General features: G+C 38.3%; 1 protein-coding gene across 4 annotated transcripts in view; it reads right to left on the bottom strand.

Annotated features, from left to right (window-relative positions):
- Window positions 1–22,023, bottom strand: part of TP63 (tumor protein p63) — a 261,935-nt gene that overhangs the window by 200,799 nt on the left and 39,113 nt on the right. The window contains exon 1 of one of the 4 annotated variants that reach the window (XM_052645439.1): window positions 7,076–7,160. The exons of the other annotated variants lie outside the window; for them this stretch is intronic. The gene's annotated coding sequence lies outside the window, so the exon portion shown is untranslated. Of the gene's footprint in view, window positions 1–7,075; window positions 7,161–22,023 lie in introns of those variants that run through there. 4 annotated transcript variants of the gene reach the window in all.

Raw genomic sequence — 22,023 nt, forward strand, 5'->3', positions numbered from 1 at the left:
GCCAGGCAGTATTAACCTTGCTTTGCAAAAGAGGAAAATGAGTATAGAGACCATGAGCAAGCCAACCAATTTCATTATCTAGTAAATGGCAGAAAAGGGATTGAGGCTTCCTATGGGCAAGCTCAAGTCTAGCCATTTTTCCACTGGCCCTTGTGAACTTGTGAATTCTTTTTAATTTAAAAATATTTTTATTCTCCATAGAGGTAAACATTATCCAAATAATTACTGATTTGTATTACTCCACACTACCTGTCCAGCTTAAAATTTATACATATCCTTATATTACTACAAATCCCATACACCCTTATTGCTGTCTTCCTGAAAGATGATTTTCCATAATCAGTTAGACTTCCCCTGATCTTCCATTCCTGTTGGGTCTGCCTCACTTAAAATTCTGTTTTATCCTTTAAATGAATCACTGGTCATTTATCATGATTTTTAGAAATGCCAAGAGAGGAATTCTCATAGCCTTCACATCTTCACAGAAATAGACAAATTCGTAATTCCCTTTTTACACACATAACCCTTTAGGAGCAATTACTAGAGTCATCTCCCTGTAATACAAAGGCTTTACTGAAGTACAGTTCAATACTAATACTACCGCCAATAATAAATAATATTTACTGGGAACTACTTTGTTCTAGATTCTAAAGACTTCGTATACATTTGCCCATTTAGTCTTCACATTAAGTGTATTAAGAGAGGTGCAATTTATTTTATCTTTTTTACAACTGAAGAAACTGAGTCTGGAGTGATTACTTACTCTAAGTAGCTAATAAGCTAATGGAGGGAGGGAGCAAGTTGTTTTAAAGTTGACTAACCTCTGGAGTCTTATTTAATCCACTTTATCATAAACCATGGAAAGATAATAACCCCATACTTCATCTCCCCTTACTCGTAAACATAGTTGCAATCATTGTAAAGTCTATTATACTTTTTAGAAAACTTGGGAACCACTCTTACCTACCCTTTATGAAGTCAGAAATCACAGATTTTTCTGGTTTGGATGGACCTTGGTAATCTACCTAACCAAAATTTATAACATCACTTCTGTGCTATATTAATTGTCAAAAAAATTTGGAATGTGCTAATATGACCCAGGCCTTCATAGTTTCCTAGAATGGAATAATTTGATTATTACCATTACCATGGTCTTCATTGAGCTCTGTCGTATATGACTCTTTGTGACTTCATGGACTATATAGTCTACCAGGTTCCTCTGTCCATGGAATTTTTGAGGCAAGAATACTGGAGTAGGTTGCCATTTCCTTCTCCAGGGGATCTTCCTGACCTAGGGGTGAGTCCTGCATCTCTTGCATCTTCTGCATTCACAGGCAGGATTTTTACCACTGCACCACCTTGCAGGTGCCATCATAACCATAATCATTCCTAAAATTACCTCTGGAAGATTTAGGGGGTAAAAATAACTCACTATCTGAACTTCAAGAAGTGAAAAAGTCAGTGCTACTAGATGGTCCTGTTTCAAGTTCTCTGTGTGTCAACTCTTTTCATTAGAGCACATCAGGTGAAAGATGACAATGGATGGTTTCCCTGATCACATCAAAGGGGCACAAGATACGTTGTTGTGTTGTAACTGCCCAGACTATAGTTCCCAAGAATATCTGATCCCAAATGGTGATACCTATCTAACTAGATACCCTGTACTGGAGTTTCTGTATTTGGAACTAGAACATAAGAATGTTATTTATTGGTCTTCATATGGGGCTTGCATTTCTTATCTGTAATTTTGGGAATAATAATAATGCTTAAGTAACGCCACTGTAGTGAGAACCAAATGAAACAGTGCAAGAGAGCACCAAGCAATGTGCCTGACCCAGAGTTCAGTTCAGTTGCTCAGTCGTGTCCGACTCTTTGCGACCCCAGGAACCGCAGCACACCAGACCTCCCTGTCTATCACCAACACCCGGAGTCTACCCAAACTCATGTCCATTGAGTCTGTGATGCCATCCAACCATCTCATCCTTTGTCATCCCCTTCTCCTCCTGCCTTCAATCTTTCCCAGCATCAGGGTCTTTTCAAATGAGTCAGCTCTTCACATCAGGTGGCCAAAGTATTGGAGTTTCAGCTTCAACATCAGTCCTTCCAATGAATATTCAGGACTGATTTCCTTTAGGATGGACTGGTTGGATCTCCTTGCAGTCCAAAGGACTCTCAAGAGTCTTCTCCAACACCAGAGTTCAAAAGCATCAATTCTTTGGTGCTCAGCTTTCCTTATAGTCCAACTCTCACATCCATACATGACCACAGGAAAAACCATAGCCTTGACTAGATGGGCCTTTGTTGCAAAGTAATGTCTCTGCTTTTCAATATGCTGTCTAGGTTGGTCATAACTTTCCTTCCAAGGAGTAAACATCTTTTAATTTCATGGCTGCAATCACCATCAATGCAATGCACCATCACCTGCAGTGATTTTGGAGCTCAGAAAAATAAAGTCTGCCACTGTTTCCACTATTTCCCCATTTATTTACCATGAAGTGATGGGACCACATGCCATGATCTTAGTTTTCTGAATGTTGATCTTTAAGCCAACTTTTTCACTCCCCTGTTTCACTTTCATCAAGAGGCTCTTTAGTTCTTCTTCACTTTCTGCTATAAGGGTGGTGTCATCTGCGTACCTGAGGTTATTGATATTTCTCCCAGCAATCTTGATTCCAGCTTGTGCTTCCTCCAGCCCAGCGTAAGGTGTTCAATAAATGCTTTTTGAAACAAAATCTGTGAATGATGGCACCACTTTTTCATAGAGACCATATTACTTAAAATAGGGACATGTCAGAAAATCATCTTGCTAGTGTTCGCTCAGCATAGTGCTGCTCCTACAGCCGCTAACGACCTCAATTAGAAAAATCAAAAGAATCATCTTTAGGAGCCTCTAGGCAGGCATTTAACCTCAAGTTACTGCACAACCTGTTGATCCACCTTTTATCAGGTCTCACTCCAGACACTTCAAATGTCCGCGTAGATTAAGCCACTAAGTCTCCTGAAAGGTACAAGGGGATTTATCTACTCAGCACTGCAATCAGACAAGTGCTCCCTAGTCACCAAATCGCGTCAGCACACATAACTCTTCTGTATCTAAAATCAGATACTGTCTAAACTGGGATGCCTTAAAATACATTCCTTTAGTAGCTAGAATCCCAGTTGGTAAACATTTGTGTAAGGTATCATAGCTCAAGCTTTAATTAACTCACTTAACATTAAAAGTTTAAATATGAAGGTTAATTTCTCTTTCTCTTTTTCTTTTAGGTAAAGGAAGGAAATTAAAATTCTCTCTATAATAACAGAGGTGACTTTCAACAAAATCAATGCTATTATGTATAAAGCTATGTCAAATACCTAAATTTATATTTTTGAAAACTCTTGAATTTTTCATATATATATATAATCCTAATTTTTTATCTCAAAGATCAAATCCATATTGATTAGTTATAGCTGTGTCCTACTTTCCCAACATTTAGTCATTCTGAATTTTTTATGTCATTGCCTTGGAAAAAAGCAACAGACAACTGGATAACTAACTATTGGTGTTTGCATTAAAAAGAAAAGTGTTTTAGAATCATTTAAATGCCATGTCCAGCTTTCTTTCCCACCTCAATACAAAATAGGAAGGATATGTCCAAACTTTCAAAAATCTTTTGTATGTGTTGAAGTGAATGTCAAGTCCCTAAGGAAACAACTTTGAAAAAACAAATGCGTAGAAAAGGGAAAAGATTTGCGGTTGCCAGCAGTGGGGGTGAGGAACTGGGTGAAGTTGGTCAAAAGAAACAAACATCCAATTATAAGCTAAATAAATTCTAGGGATATAATGTATAACATGATGATTATAGCTTACAATACTGTTTTGTATATTTGAAAGTTGCTCAGGGAGTAGATCTCAAAATTCCTCATCATAAGGAAAATTGTTTTCTAATTATGGGAGGTGATGAATGTTAACTTACTGTAGTAATCATTTAACAATATATGCACACATCAAATCATTATATTGTACAACTAGAACTTGCACAATATTGTTGTTTGGTTGCTAAGTCATGTCTGACTCTCATGACCCCATGGACTGTAGACGCCCACACTCCTCTGTCCATGGGATTTCCCAGGCAAGAATACTGGAGTAGGTTGCAATTTCCTTCTCCAGGGGATCTTATCCACCCAGGTATCAAAATTGCCTTTTCTGTGTCTCCTGCACTGTTGGAAGATTCTTCACTGCTGAGCTACCAGGCTCCTTTACAATTATATGCCAATTATATCTTAATAAAGCTGGAAAAAAAGTAATGCTAGTATGTAGACAAGAACTCAATAAGTTTGTTAAATAGTCACCTCAGAATCAAATTACAAGCTGTATTTTTCAATCAAATAAAAAAAAGGGAAAAATAACACCCTTATGGTAAGATGCTTCTAAAGATGACAATCCAGAACAGTAAAAAATTTGAATTATGGCAGAAATAAAGGGTAAGAAATCTGTGTTCCAGTCCTGGTATTAAGAAATTTGACTTGTACAACTCACTTTCTATCCTTGGTCTTAATTTTCACACTCAAACATGAGTGTCTTGGGCAAGATAATCTTAAATGATTCTAGCTCTGCAGTTATATATTTCTACTAGCCATTCAATTTAAAATTGCTTGTTTATATAGTAATGGCGATAGAAACACAAATGATGACATCAGCAGAATAGGGGACCATCTAGAGCTGTAGACCCAGGAGAACAGTGATATGGAATCTCAGACTCCTTGAGAGGGAGGCTGCTTTCATTTTACAGATGGGAGCCCCGAAGCTTAAACAGAAAATGGGATGGTTTAAGGCAATGGTTCTTAACCATGGGTGATTTTTGTCCCCCAGGAAATATTTGGAAATGTATGGAAATATTTTTGGTTGTTACAGTTTTGGGAATAGTTATACTATTGGCATGATAGAATGAGGTCAAGGATGCTGCTGAACATCCTTCAATACACAGAAGAGCTCCCCACAACAAAGAACTGGTGGTAGTTTAGTCACTGAGTCATGTCTGACTCTTGTGACTCCATGGACTGTAGCCTGCCAGGTTCCTCTATCCATGGGATTTCCCAGGCAATAATACTGGAGTGGGTTGTCAGTTCCTTCTCCAGGGGATCTTCTTAACCCTAAGATCAAACCCGGGTCTCCTGCATTGCAGACAGTCTCCTGCATTACAGGCGGATTCTTCCAGCTCCAAATGGCAAGAACACGAAGTTTGAGGGACCCTGAGTTGCCACAGTCAGCTAGTTACCTTTTTATATGTCAGAGGTTATATAAACGAATATCGGAGAAGGCAATGGCACCCCACTCCAGTACTCTTGCCTGGAAAATCACATGGATGGAGGAGCCTGGTAGGTTGCAGTCCATGGGGTCGCTAAGAGTCGGACATAACTGAGCAACTTCACTTTGACTTTTCACTTTCATGCATTGGAGAAGGAAATGGCAACCCACTCCAGTGTTCTTGCCTGGAGAATCCCAGGGATGGTGAAGCCTGGTGAGCTGCCATCTGTGGGGTTGCAGAGTCGGACACGACTGAAGCAACTTAGCAGCAGTAGCATATTAACAGATATACTGTGAATGACTTAAATCACTTTGTATTTTACTTGTCATGATAGAGCAGATACTAAAAATTCATGATAGTGTCAACCCCAGTCAGTTTTCTATTATATAACACACTGAGTTCAAGAGTCTTATCAAAGAAACAACATCAGAACAAACTTCAAACATGTGTAAGTGTGTTCCAATTCTAGCTGAACGTACAAAAGATCATACAGAAGAACTAATTATGCTTCTAGAAATTATTCTGTAATTTCTAGAAACTACATGAACAGAGGGAGTCTGTAAAAATGGATAATACATTTGCTACTACTTTCTCCCATTCTGAGGGTTTTCTTTCCACCTTGTTTATAATTTCCTTTGCTTTTAAGCTTAATTAGATCCCACTCATTTATTTTTATTTTTATTTCCATTACCCTATAACGTGGGTCATAGAGGATCTTGCTGTGATTTATGTCATAGAGTGTATTGTCTATGTTTTCCTCTAAGAGTTTTGTACTTTCTGGTCTTACAGTTAGATCTTTAATCCATTTTGAGTTTATCTTTGTATGATGTTTGGAAATGTTCTAATTTCATTCTTTTACATGCAGCTGTCCAGTTTTCCCAGCACCATTTATTGAAGGGGCTGTCTTTGCCCCATTGTATATTCTTGCCTTCTGTGTCAAAAATAAGGTACCCATAGGTGCATGGGTTTATTTCTAGGCTTTCTATCTTGTTCCATTGTCTATATTTCTGTTTTTGTGCCAGCACCATACTGTCTTGATGACTGTAGCCTTGTTGTATAGTCTGAAGTCAGGAGGAAGGTTGATTCCCTGAAAACTTTCTTTAGATTTCTTTGGCTATTTGGGGTCTTTTGTGTTTCCATATGACTTGAGTGTCTTTTTTTTTTTGGTTCTGCTACTGTGAAAAATGCCATTGGTAATTTGATAGGGATCACGCTGAATCTCTAGACTGCATTTGGTAGTATAGTCAGTTTCACAATATTGATTCTTCTAACCCAGGAACATGGAATATCTCTCCATCTGTTTATGTCATCTTTTATTTCTTTCATCAGTATGATAGTTTTCTGTACACAGTTCTTTTGTCTCCTTAGGTAAGTTTATTCCTAGATATTTTATTCTTTTTGTTGCAGTAGTGAGTGGGATTGATTCCTCAATTTCTCTTTCTGATTTTTCATATAAGAATGCAAGTGATTTCTGTGTATTCATTTTGTATCCTATGACTTTGCTAAATTCACTGATTAGATCTAGTAATTTTCTGATAGTATCTTTAGGGTTTTCTATGCAGTGTATCAAATGGAACAACTGACAAGGGATTAATTTCCAAACAAGCAGCTCATACAAGTCAATACCAGAAAAACAAACAACCCAATCAAAAAGAGGGAAAAAGACCTAGACAGACATTTCTCCCAAGAAGACATACAGATGGTTAACAAACACAAGAACAGATGCTCAACATTGCTCATTATTAGAGACAGGCAAATCAAAACTACAATGAAATATCATCTCATACCTCAGAATGGCCATCATCAAAAAGTCTACAAATGATAAATGCTGGAGAGAGTGTGGAGAAAAGGGACCCTCTTGGGCACTGTTGGTGGGAATGTAAATTGATATAATCACTATGAAAGACTGTGTGGAGAGTCCTTAAAAAACTAGGAATAAAACCACCATATGACCCAGCAATCTCACTCCTAGGCATAAACCTCAAGGAAACCAAAACTGAGAAAGACAAATGTACTCCAATGTTTATTGCAGCATTATTTACAGTAGTTAGAACATGGAAGCAACCTAGATGTCCATAGACAGATTAATGGATAAAGAAGCTGTGGTACATTTGTACAATGGAATATTACTCCACCATAAAAAGGAACACATTTGAGTCAGTTCTAACAAGGTAGATGAACCTAGAGCCTATTATACAGAGTGAAATAATTCAGAAAGAGAAAAACAAATATCGTATACTAACACATATATATGGAATCTGGAGAGATGGTACTGATGAAAGTATTTGCAGGGCAGCAATAGAGACACTGACATAGAGAGCAGACATATGGACATGGGGGTTGGGAAGGAAGGAGAGGGTGGGATGTACGGAGAAAGTAACATGGAAGCTTATATTACCATATGAAATTAGACAGCCAATGGGAATTTGCTGTATGACTCAGGGAACTCAAACCTGGCTTCTATAACAACCTAGAGGGGTAGGAGGGAGATTTAAGAAGGAGGGGCCATATGTATACCTATGGCTGATTCATGTTGATGTTTGGCAGAAACCAACACAATTCTGTAAAGAAATTATCCTTCAATTAAAAATAAATAAATTTATTTTTTTTAAATGGGTAATACAATGAGTTGATCTGGACACAGGTGAAGAAGAAAATAATAAACAGTTAAGGATGCCAGTAATAGTCCTAAGGCCTCATTCCTCATCCCACACCCCTTATCCCAGCCAGGACTGGGGTTCTTCTTAAGGAGCTTAGTTATGGGGTTGTGAGGGTATCACCCAAGACTAGTCCAAAGGAAAGTGTCTGTAGAAAGTTATACAAGGTGCAGCTACCAGCAAATCACAGAACAACAGTATTTTCACAGATCCAAGGCGACTTCATTGACAGCTGGAAAGAACACAGAATGTTAGAGCTAGAAATAAAGGAGAAATTACTTCTTCAAATGATCCTGTTGTTTGGATAAGGAAACAGTGGTCCTGAGCTGGGGGATGGAGAGAGTGACGGGTCCAATGACAAACCACAATTTATGGCAGAGCCAGAATCCTGCTCTCATGGATAACCTGACCCTCATTAGTGGGATGGCAGATTAAGTTAATACGTACTTTACCTAAGCTACATGGTCTTTACTGGGTTCTGTATATGTAGTTAGTTGATTTTACCCACATAGTAGAAAGTGTTTTATTTCATTTGACTGAAAGTTTCTCCATGAAATTGGAAGTCTAAAAAGAAAAACAACTTTTCCAAGGTCATAGAGCTATCAAGTGGCAGAGCCTGAATTTAAAACCCAGGCCCTCTCATTCCAGGTGCAAGATATTTAACTGGTCAGGTGACTCACTGTGGCGGGGGGAGTGGCCACATAATAAAGAAAAGAAGGAAGGGCCATTACATTGGAGATAAAAAAAAACTCAAGGGCTTTCCCTGATAAAAATATAGACACAATATATTAAAGCTTAGCAGAGAAACCAGCCCTACATGTTTTCAATATCCACCATCTTCTTCAATTCTTCTTCCCATAAAGTAGCTGATAATATCTCAAATGGACCATTCAGTATAAATATCACTTTAACAAAGAGATGAACTACTGGAAAGAATTTTCCAAAAATTCAGGATAGAAACTTCTCCTATGCATGGTCTTAAGATATTAAAAGAGAAACTTAATTGCCACAAAGAGTGGGTAACCTAGGACACACTTATCCTTTCTGGGGTTATGACCCTTTCAAAATTTGATGAAAGCTATCAATGCTCTCAGAAAAAGGCACACGTTTTCACACAGTTCTGACACACTTTCATATACAAGCAATGCATGGAAAGCTCAGAAACCAATCAATGAACCTTAACTTCTTTAGGCAAGAAATTTTAAGAATGAGCTCTGCCATTAGGTATATGTATTGCCTTAAACAAGTTAAGTGTAGTTCAGTGTCTCAGTGTGTCCACCTATAAGAAACTAGATTTGCACAGTGGTCATTCTATGTTACTGATGGGTGCAACAGAGTATGGTGGAAGGTACTCTAGGAGTCATTGCAGATATTTGATTCTAGGAGGTTTATTTTCCCTCTCTGGGGCTTAGTCTCTACCAATTGTAGAGTGAGAGATTAATACATGATGACCTGGAAGGTATCTTTCACCTCTAATGTTTTGAAATTGTTAATCTGGGAAACGTTATGTGGAGCAGAAAAGAGCTTCATCTCCCTAAATAAGTATTTTGAGCTATATTTACCTGCTTTAAACAGAAAATCTGCCAGACCTTTCAAGACACCACTATATAGCAAGACGTCACACTTGTCCCTGACTAAATCATAGGATGTGACAGGTAAGTGGGGATGCTGTAGCCGTGGACATCAGTTTCTTGATCAGCTCCCTTTCCAAACTTGGAGTCATAAACCCCTACGGATTGAGCCCTATCAGTAGTCATATCTTCATTTGTTAAAGACCACAGTGATAAGGACTCAACTGGTTGTAGGGAGAGAATGGATCAGGAAGTAAAACTTCTGAACAAAAGGAAACAAAACAGTTGTTTCCTGGACACAAGGATGTTATAACCAATACTTCCAGTGTCAGAAATGAATGTAAACACCATCCTCTTAGGCAACCAAGTGTTTGTAATCAAGGAATTTTCCCCAGGCACAAAAGGATTGGAATAAATATTTCTTGTCTTAGGAAAGATCACACCCTGTGCTCACATTTACTGATAACATTTCTAAATATTGGAAGACCTAGAGATCTGGAGACTTGAGTTAAATTATGTACATTTTCTAGTCCTCAAGTTACTCATCTCTGTAGAATGGCAGGGGGCAAGAGGGCAGGAGACATGGGGAGGGTATTCAATGCCTCTAAGACATTTTACAAGTGTATTTCTCCCCAGATGAAAATATTTCCTTAAACTCAATACCCCTAACCTCCAGTTTCTTGTAAGAACCAGACACTGGATAATATTTTTAGACATGTGATATATTGTTTCACTTTGCCTCTAATAAAATTGCAGAGCTATAACAAATGAAGAAGTTATAACTTTCAGACCACACAGCATTGAGAATTTCTTTGAAATGAAAAGAAAATAAAGAAAAACACTCTAATACTGATAGATGTATGAATATTTTCAAAGAGATCTGATTGTCTGCTTCACAGTTTATATGTTCACTGTATTTACCAGGCATTTTTTGGATGCCTGCTACATTCCAGAGCATTGTAAATAAGACACCATTTCTGCTTTTAACATTCTCCTGGTAGAGGAGAAAATCCTGAGATAATGGAAACACAATGTTCACAGTCCCTCTAACATAGAGTTTTAGAATTTGAAGGCACCTTAAAGACGATCTAGTACAACCATCAAATCTGAAGCTTGATATTTCTTTATAGTGGGCCTGCCACCATCTTGTCCCCTGGGCAATGCAGATCACTGACAGTCTCACTATGTCTTGTAGTAACCCATTTCATTTTCATGCTTAATTCCAAATTCCTTTGAAATTATACAAACAGAGCAAAAATCAGGTTCCTAATTTACAAAGGAAGTAAATATTATATCAGTGAAGAATGACCAATAAAGAGGTCATCAAAATTCTGCAACAGGCTGCCATCCAGGGTAAAAGACAAAGAGATTTCTGACACAGAGATGAGCCCCTTCAAACCTGGCAAATGCTTTCCTAATTCTTGTCTTGGTTTTCCCATCTCTAAAATTAAGGGGTTGGATTGGGTAAAAGGAAAGCCTTGCATTTATATGAACACTAGTTTGTGTGCATATGTACTAGGTTGCTTCTAGTTGTGTGATTCTTTGCGACCCCATGGACTGTAGCCTGCCAGGCTCCTCTGTCCCTGGAATTCTCCAGGTAAGAGTGGGTTGCCGTTTCATCTTTCAAGGAATCCTCCTGACCCAGGGATCAAACCCATGTTTCTTACATCTCCTGCATTCCAAGGTGGGTTCTTTAACACTAGCGCCACCTGGAAAGGCTTAGTTTAGGAAGTATCAAAACAGTTCTGTTTCATCACAACTTACTCTAACCCAATGAGCCAGTAAGGGATCACAGACTTTGACTGATCCTGCTTCTCCAAACTCTATTAAATCTTACAGAAGACTCTTTCCTGACCAGTAAACAATGAGACTTACTTTGACCAACTGTGTACAGACCTATGTACTACTTCTCCCTTACCCAGAAGGTGAACTTCTACTCTTTCAGTAGCCCAATCACTAGGAAATTTCTCTATTACTTAAAAATCTTGAATTCCTCGATTTCTTGAATCTTTAATAATGTTAGTGAAATTTTCAGTAGTGATTTGCTCCCTTACCTGCAAAGTTAGTGAATTTTGTAATGTTTTTAGTTCTCGAGTGCTATTTGTTTTTAATAAGCTGGATTCTAAAATCCTATTTAGGTCTAGAAGTCCGTGAATCTGTTTCATAAGGAGCCACAATCAATGCCACATGCTAATCACTCTTTGAGAGCCAGCACGTGAATATCTATGGTCCCACATAATTGAAGACATTCTGCTATACCTCATCTCAGTTTCTTTGCTTGGCATTACCACCTTGCCTCTGAGAGAGTTCCCTTCCCAGACACTCTTGCTTAGATCATTTTTCACTCACTCACTCATTCTTTTCCATTCCTAGCCTGTGTTGGGAGAAGCTGCAAATACTAGCTTCAAAACATTATGTGTTTCATAAAGGAAATAGATTAAAGGGGCAAACTTAGAAATCATCACCTGGGATGGATCTGGACCTGGACCTTCAAGTACCCAAACTCACCTGACTTAATTTCCTCTCCTGGAAGGACTAGTCATAGTTGCACCCTCTTACCCTGTCCTTCTAATCACAAAATAAAACAATTCAGAGACTTCAGAGTCAAACTCATTTTACAGGGAAAAAACTGTGATTCAGAAAGGTGAAGTGCAACATACTAGGCTGCAGCACTACCTGCTACAAGGTTAAGGCTAGAACATGGATTTTCCAAATCCCAAAGCAGGGTTCCTCTCATGGATCTTTTCTGCTTCTCCCTCTTCATCTGATTTTTATCTAGCATCTTTTTTTTTTTTTTCTTTTCAGTTCACATTTTCTCAAGGTGTTGTGTTTTTTAAAGAAATATATGACTTCTCATTCATCCTTCAACTCTGTAAACATAAGACCACTGGGAAGAGCCAAATGCATTAGATGGACATTACTATAACAATTCTAATTCCATAGAAACAGCAGTTGAGAGAGCAAGAGCTTTCTTAACTTCTTTACTCTGTCCTATTCTCCCACTGAACACAAGCTTACTGAAGATGAACTATGAACCAGTACTAGAAATAAGCCTCATGTTGTTATTATATAACAATTTCATGCTGTTAAGGAGTAAATAGGAAACCATGCACAACAAGAGAAGTTCAAAAAAAGGTGCTGTAGTTACTCAGAGGAAAAGACCGAAAAGAACTAGGCTATGTAAAGCTTTATTTTGATTGGCCTTGGAGTATAGAAGAGGAGGGTGTGAAGAACAGAGGCAGGAGAAGTGAAAAGAGAAGAGCACTGAAGACAAAGCAACTGCTGAAATTATTCAAAACAAAATGATCCATGGGACTTCCCTGGTGGTCTAGGGTTAAGACTCTGTGCTTCCACTGTATGGGCCACTGGTTCATCTCCTGGTCAAGAAACTAAGATCCCACATGCTACACAGTGTGGTGGAAAAAAAAAAAAAAAAAGTGATCCAGAGGACGAAACACATGCAGGGGACAAAAGAGGGAAAAACATGGAAGAAAAGACAAAAAAGAGAGACATCTTTAGTCCATTTGGTGCTTGGTTTTTACGAATGAATCCATCCAAGTCCCTAAACATCCTTTTCGCTCCCTTTCCTCCTTGACTTCCCTCGCACCCCACCAGCAATCTCCTGACCTTTCTGAGGTCTCTTCTGGGGTATGACAATCTATTCACTGGTTCCTATCTTTGGCTATACTGAAAACAATCTTACAGATTTTTAGGAAAGTCTTATTTTCTCCACAATCTGTTCAGCTCTCCTCATTTCTAGTTTTCCTAGGACCCATCATACTTAATGATGTTCTTTATTCGCTTCCTTTTTTCTCTGTATTTATTTATTGGATTGTCTTCATTATGTACATAATGCATTAGTACACTCTCACCATAAAAGTTAAAATGATACAGAAGATAATAGAGTAAGACATGAGAGAAAGTGAAAGTTGCTCAGTCATATCCAACTCTTTGCAACCCCATGAACTATACAGTACACGGAATTCTCCAGGTCAGAAAGCTGGAGTGAGTAGCCCTTCCCTTCTCCAGGGGATCTTCCCAACCCAGGGGTCGAACCCAGGTCTCCCACATTGCAGGTGGATTCTTGACCACCTGAGCCACAAGGGAAGCCAGAGAATACTGGAGTGGGTAACCTATCCCTTCTCCAGGAGATCTTCCCAACCCAGGAATTGAACCAGGGTCTCCTGCATTGCAGGTGGACTCTTTACCAACTGAGCTATTAGGGAAGATATGAGAGCCTTGCATTAACCCATACTACCATTCATCTCCTCACAGTCAGCATTATTAACCAACACTTTTCGATTTTAACTTCTACTTTTCGTTTCTTTATACTCCCCTTTGCTGAGAGTAAATGTCCTAAGGATGCACAGGCTCCCTCGTAGCTCAGATGGTAAAGAATCCGCCTGCAATCTGGGAGACCTGGGTTCGATCCCTGGGTTGGGTAGATTCCCTGGAGAAGGGAACGGGTACCCACTCCAGTATTCTGGCCTGGAGAATTCCAAGGACTGTACAGCCGGAAAGAGTCGGACATGACTGAACGACTTTCACTTTCATGGATGCCCAGATTAAGTCTAAACTTCTTAGCCTTACCCACAAGATGGCATATTTCCCTCTCATCTTAATCTATTCCATTTCTTGCCATCAGCCTTAGACACACTAAACACCCCGACAATAGTCAAAATACGGCCTTATTCTCACTTTTATGCTTACTTACATGCAGTCCCTGCATTATTAAATACCCTTTTTCCATAATTTTGACTTCCTAAAATGGAGCTGGTCACTCTGTCCATATTAATACCTTCAAAGCTCCCTGTCTAGCCATCCACCACCACATTTATAATGTGTAAGATGATTGTTTGATGCACTCTCTCTTCTCTACAGGATGTTAGGTTTTTGAAGACAGAATATATTTTTCTCAGCTTTGTATTCCTGGCACCCAGGAAAGTACCTGGCAAATCTAAGGTACCAAATACATGTTGAATTCCTAAATGGGAGACAGAGAATGAAAGAATTTCTTTTGGGCAATATGGCCATATAGTCTAGAGACATTGTCAGAGTTCTAGAGGAAGATCACATTGTTCTGTGGGCTCTCTCTCACCCACTCACATCCCATGTGGTGGTCAGAATGATATTTCACCAACTGCTGTCTAGCAGTTGTTGAAATTGCACATGTCTAGGATATAATCACATCTTGTTAGTCCCTAAAACTTTGAACCTATTTTTCATTCTAGGTGACATGTCTGAATTCTGCAGATTTCCTTCTGGTGAGAACATTGAGTGCTTTAACACTTTTAGAGCAGGTGCTGAACTGTTGTTATTCCAGGTCATGCAAAACAGAGATTCTACAAATTCAGAAGTAGTGAGATGGGGGTATGACTGGCGGGCTACTGTGATGACTTCATGTTCAAGTATAAAGCGGAGACCGTGTTCCAATGAAAGAACAGAAGATGAAGTCATCATTTTTGGCTGTGTTTGGGAACTGAAGTTGTCCAACTATATAGTGGGATATTCAATATCCTAAACACGATAGGGAATGAAACTGAGTTATCAGATGCTAAGGAAGAAATGTAGCCCCTCATGTTTCAGAAGTGGCATTTCTCATGCTTCCTACTGCGCCTGCTGCCCTGGCATCTTATATTTCAGTGACTGAGTTTTCAAAAAAAGACTTGTCTTTAAAGGAAGCCATGTGGTAAAAACTGTTATCAACATACAAAAGCGAAAAACTTTACAAGAGAGTAAAGGGTAATGCATGTAGCTTCATTCTAGTTCGGTTACTCAGTAGTCATCAGACCTTGGGCAACTTATATAATTGTTCTGTGGCCTTCTCATCGGTGAAATAGAGATAATAGTAATATATACCTAATGAAGTCATTACGTTTAAATGAATAGATTTAACATGCACCTGTGTGTGTGCATGTTAAGCGTGTGTGCACTTCAGTTGCATCCAACTCTTTGTGACACGATGGACTGTAGCTTGCCAGGTTCCTCTGTCCAAGGGATTCTCCAGGTAAGAATACTGGAGTGGGTTGCCATGCCCTCCTCCAGAGGATCTTCTCAACCCAGGCATCGACTTGTGTCTCTTATGTCTCCTGCATTGCAGGCAGATTTTTTTACCACTGAGCCACCAGGGAAGCTTAAATAGTTACATATAAAGCACTTAATACATGGCACATAGTTATCTATTATAAGCTAGATACTTACATTACTCTGTTATTATTGAGCTTCCCTTATAGCTCTGTTGGTAAAGAATTCACCTGCAATGCAGGAGACCCTGATTCAGTTCCTGGGGTGGGAAGAATCTGCTGGAGAAGGGATAGGCTACCCACTCCAGCATTCTTGGGCTTCCCCTGTGGCTCAGCTGTTAAAGAATCCACCTGCAATGTGGGAGACCTGGGTTTTATTCTTGCTTTGGGAAGATCCCATGGAGAAGGGAAAGGCTACCAATCCAGTATTCTGGCCTGGAGAATTCCATGGACTGTGTAGTCAGATATGACTGAGCAACTTTCACTACATTATTCTTTTAGATAATATATTTATAATCATTAAGAGTTAGATCCGTGGACTATGATCAATGTAGGCTTGCATCATAACCATTTAATAGCTACATGGACTTGGCAAATTAATTAACTGCTGATTCTGAATTTTCTCATCTGTACAATGGAAATGATAAAAGCATCTAAAGGACAAGACTTTTGTGAAACTTAAATGAAATAGCATATGGAATTGTCTGGCATGATTCCTAGTATATCTGAGTGCTCATTAATAACATTTATAATACACTCTATGTATCATTCAGCAACTGAGACTTCACGGATAAAAAAAATTGATCATCTCAAAGAATCTCAGTCTAGGATGGGAAGTGAGAGGATGGTTTTGGTGCAGGATATAATTTGTTTCATTTCCTCTGATATGGCCCATCCAAATCAGTGGTGGGAGAGAGGGAGAAGGAGGACACAGCTGTACATGGAATCCTTCCATTTAAACCTATTTGCAGGTCAAGACCAATTCAGGCAAACAGAAGGTGATATGGATACAGGCTGTGCAGAGTAGTGGAAAGATTTATACATTGAGACTATGGGGAATGTTTCTGATATCTAAGTTATTGTAACCTGGGTCAAATAGCACTGGCCATCTGGACTTCAGTAGAATATAAAGTTAGATAATATTCCTGATTGATACATTCTTGAGCTCCTTATGTTTTTATATAATTTTGAATAATGAACTCTGAGCATAGTAATTTTTCTGTACAGCATAACAATCAAATATTCTAATTTGATAATTGTCCCTTGATGAAAATCTTTCCAGATGAAAATCTACTAATTCTACTTCCCAGCATTAGTAGAGTAAACAAAACCTAACCAGTGTTTGAAGCTTTTATCATAGATGGGTTTTTCAACCTGACATCACTATTACCAATCGTTGCTGATTTCAATCCCAGCTACAGAGGGCAGTTCTGTGCTGGTTCAGATTTACCCACACATTAATGGAGTCTCATTTTAGACTCATTTTATGTCACTGTTTGCATTCTCCTTCAAGTCCTTCTCTGATGCTCCATGACTCTGCTCAGTCTAGTGTAAGCACAGGCTGGCTAAGCAGAGTATTAAGGTGGTTTACTTGTTGTTTTAGTTGCTAAGCCATGTCACACTGTTTTGTGACCCCATGGACTGTAGCCCGCCAGGATCTTCTGTCTATGGGATTTCCCAGGGAAGAATATTGGAGTAGTTGCCAGTTCCTTCCCCAAAGGATCTTCGTTGACAGAGATCAAACCCTTGTCTCCCACCTCTCCTGCATTGCAGGCAGATTCTTTATCACTGAGCCACCAGAGAAATGTTGATGCCCCCTAAATAATCTTCAATTAATGGAGACTGTGAATAAATAAACACTCTAGATTTCTGTTCTGTTAACAGAAAATTCTTGGAGGTATTCTGTATGTTTCTCTGGAGATCATGGGGGTAACAAGCCCCCAGTGCCCACAGGGTAACTTCGCTGTCACTTTCTGTTGATGCTTCTGTGCTCTGCTTCTTCCTTCTTGCTTTCTGGGATCATTATCCAAATAAATGACCAGTCCTCAAATCTTATCTCAGTCTCCTCTTTTGACAGAATTTGAATGAAAGTACTTGAGATCATCATTCCAAACAACAACGGCTGCTGCAATTTTGGAGACATGCAGATTCAGCTGATGCGACCCAGGATCCAATGGGTCCTAATTATTTTTAATTAACTTTTTAATTAAAGGATAATTAAAAAAATTTGTTGTTTTCTGTCAAATCTCAACATGAATCAGCCATGTTGATCAGCCCCCTCCCTTTTGAACCTCCCTCTCATCTCCCTCCCCATCCCACCCCTCTAGGTTGATACAGAGCCCCTGTTTGAGTTTCCTGAGACATACAGGGAATTCCTGTTGGCTATCTATTTTACATGTGGTAATGTAAGTTTCCATGTTACTCTCCTCATACATTTCACCCTCTCCTCCCCTCTCCCCATGTCCATAAGTCTATTCTCTATGTCTGTTTCTCCATTGCCCTGAAAATATATTCTTTAGTACCATTTTTCTAGATTCCATATATATCTGTTAGTATACGATATTTATCTTTCTCTCTCTTTCATCCCAATTTGAAGTCATGGAACATGCTTTCTCATTTTCTTAGGAACAGAATCTCTCATTTTTTTATGGCGTCTTCCTTGTCTTCAGAATTTATCAGCAAATACAGAGCTAAAGAAGCCTGGTTTTCTCACCATTATGAAAGTAAATTCTCACTCATAAAATCAATTATATACCATTGGCTTTATTCAAAGTTTTGCCTATAATTTCTTTATCACTAAAGTAACAAACATAAGCACCTCAGTGTGCATCTTATTACTCATAACAATAACAATAAAATCATTTCCATTTGTTCAGTTTCTCTCTTATACAGGATCTATGTTAATTGCTTTATGCATTATATTTCTATTTCTTTTAACAATTCACATGAAAAATGAATTTTAGTAATAAAACTGAATTTAAACTAAGTTAATTGCAAGAATGAAAGAGCTGTAGATAATAAAATCATACTGATTTTCTCTTTTTACTCAGGAATGTCAGACTCTAATACATATGATCAAATTTTTTTCATCTATGTTTCACTACAGAGGTCATATCCATCTTTTGTTAAATTTATTTTGAAGTATTTTGTGGTTTTATTTTTATGCTACTGTAAATTTTTTATTTGTTTGTTTGAGTTTACTGCCCTGACTGGCACCTCCAGAATAATGTTGGATATAACTGGCAAGAGAAAACTTTCCTGTTGCCACTTAAGAAGAAACAATTCAAAGTTTCATTAAGTGGAATGTTAGCTGAAAGGTTTTTGTATTTGCCCTTTATCAGACTGAGGTTGTTGATATTTCTCCCAGCAATCTTGACTCCAGCTTGTCCTTCATCCAGCCCAGCATTTCACATGGTATACTCTGCATATAAGTTAAATAAGCAGGGTGACAATATACAACCATGATGTACTCCTTTCCGTATCTGGAACCAGTCTGTTCCATGTCCAGTTCTAACTGTTGCTTCTTGACCTGCACACAGATTTCTCAGGAGGCAGGTAAAGAAAGTGAAGTCGCTCAGTTGTGTCCGACTCTTTGCGACCCATGGACACCAGGCTCCTCCGTCCATGGGATCTTTTAGGCAAGAGTACTGGAGTGGGTTGCCATTTCCTTCTCCAGGGAATCTTCCTGACCGAGGGATCAAACCCAAGGTGGCCTGGTATTCCCATCTCTTTAAGAATTTTCCACACTTTGTTGTGATCCACAAGTTTAAACATTCTTCGGCATAGCCTTTCTTTGGGAGTGGGATGAAAACTGACCTTTTCCATTGTGTGTGGAAATGCTGGGCTCAGTGAAGCACAAGCTGGAATCAAGATTGCCAGGAGAAATATCATTAAGCTCAGATACGCAGATGACACCACCCTTATGGCAGAAAACGAACAACTAACGAGTCTCTTGATGAAAGTGAAAGAGTAAAGTGAAAAAGCTGGCTTAAAACTCAACATTCAGAAAACTAAGGTCATGGCAACTGGTTCTATCGCTTCATGGCAAATAGATGGGGAAACAGTGGAAACAGTGACAAACTTTATTTTTTTGGGCTCCAAAGTCACTGTAGATGGGGATGACAGAGGATGAGACAGTTGGAAGGAAACCTATGACCAATCTAGACACCATATTAAAGCAGAGACATTACTTTGCCAACAAAGGTTCATCTAGTTAAAGCCATGGTTTTTCCAGTAGTCATGTATGGATGTAAAAGTTGGACTATAAAGAAAGCTGAATGCCTAAGAATTGATGCTTTTGAACTGTGGTGTTGGAGAAGACTCTTGAGGGTCCCTTGGACTGCAAGGAGATCCAACCAGTCAATCGTAAAGGAAATTAGTCCTGAATATTCATTGGAAGCAGAGAAGGCAATGGCACCCCACTCCAGTACTCTTGCCTGGAAAATCCCATGGACGGAGGAGCCTGGTAGGCTGCAGTCCATGGGGTCGCTAAGAGTTGGACATGACTGAGCGACTTCACTTTCACTTTTCACTTTCGTGCATTGGAGAAGGAAATGGCAACCCACTCCAGAGTTCTTGCCTGGAGAATCCCAGGGATGGGGGAGCCTGATGGGCTGCTGTCTATGGGGTCGCACAGAGTTGGACACGACTGAAGTGACTTAGCAGTAGCATTCATTGGAAGGACTGATGCTAAAGCTGAAACTCCAATACTTTGGCCACCTGATGCAAAAAACTGACTCATTGGAAAAGACTCTGATGCTGGGGAAGACTGAAAGCAGGAGGAGAAGGGGATGACAAAGGATGAGATGGTTGGATGGCATCACTGACTCAATGGACATGAGTTTGATCAAGCACCGGGAACTGGTGATGGACAGGGAAGCCTGGCATACTGCAGTCCATGGGGTCACAAAGAGTTGGACATGACTGAGCAACTGAACTGACTTCATCAGACTGGGAAAGATCTCTTCCTTTCTAGTTCTTTGAGTTATGGCAGTAAAACATCGTTATATTCTGTCAAATAGTTTTTCTGCATCTATTCAGATGATAACATTATTTTTTTTCTTTTATTCTAATAAGATGGTGAATTAAACATTGATTTTTCAAATTTGGATAAACCTTGAATTTCTAGTAAAATAACTGAGTCATTTTATGTTGCTTAGGGTAAAATAACTTAGTCATTTTATGTTGTTGTTTATACACTGAGAGATTTGATATGTTAATATTTTGTTAGGATGTTGCATCTATGTTCCTGACAGAGATTGGTGTGATAGTTTCTTTTTTTTTTTTTTTTGAATATTTGTACCATATTGCTGGCTTCTTACAATGATTTGGGAAGAGTTCTTTCCTTCTATATATTCTGAAAGAATTTATATAAGATTGGTATTATGTGTTGCTTAACTGTTGATTGGAGTCACTACTATACTATATGGACTAGAGATTTCTGTGTGTAGATATGTAGTATATCCCTCTGTAGTGTGTGTGTGTGTGTGTATATATATATATCCCAATTATTTGCCATTTCTGGAGCCCTTTATTATTTCCTATATATCAGAGTTTCTGTTTGGGTATAACTTCCTTTGGTTCAAAAATTTTCTTCAACTTTTATTTATTTATTTAATCTTTGGTAGTTCAGGCTTGCTAACAACAAATAATCTACTTTTTTGCTTTGCTGAAAATATCTTCATGTCACCTTTGTTTTTCTAAGATATTTTCATTGGATATAGAATCCTGCTTTAGCAGAGTTTTGTTTGACTTGTAGTTAGTTTTGCTAATTCTTAGGCTGTCTAACAGTTTTCCCATTGTTTTCTGGCTTCCATTTTTTCTAGTGAGAAATCACCCATCATTTGTATTGTTTGTTCACTAAATACATTTTTTTCATTTTCTTTGTTGTGTTTCAAGTTTTAATTCTGGCTTTCATACATGTATTTATGATATTTCTAAATATGATTTTCTTTGTTTTTTTTTTTTCTATTTTGCATTTCTGAGTTTCTTAAGGATTTGAAAGCCAGTGTTTTTCACGAAACTTGAGCTGTTACTTATTTGAATTTTTTTTCACTCATTCTCATTTTATTTTTTTCTTTAGGATTTTAATTAAATATTTGTAATACCCCTTGATATTTTCCCATACACTCTTGAGGTGCTCTTAACATTTCTTCAAGACTTTTTTTCTTCCTATTAGATCATCCCTATTTGCTTCAAGCTCATTAAAACTTTCTTATCCCATATTCAGTTTTCTATAAAGCTCAGGTGGTAGATTTTTAAGTTTGGTTATTATATTGAATACATTTTAATTGTAGATTTTCTATTTTCTACTTCTCTGCTTAGATTCTTCATCTGTCTATTAATAAAACTATATTTTGCTTTTAGCTCTTGAGATTATTCAAGCATCTCTCTTAAAGTTTCTTTTATTTATTTATTTTTAAAAGTTTCTATTTGCTAAATAAAAACTCAAAGCTATCTCAAAGTCTGTTTATATTGACTTCAT

This window comes from Budorcas taxicolor, chromosome 1 (genome assembly GCF_023091745.1).
Source record: "Budorcas taxicolor isolate Tak-1 chromosome 1, Takin1.1, whole genome shotgun sequence".
NCBI lineage: Eukaryota > Metazoa > Chordata > Mammalia > Artiodactyla > Bovidae > Budorcas > Budorcas taxicolor.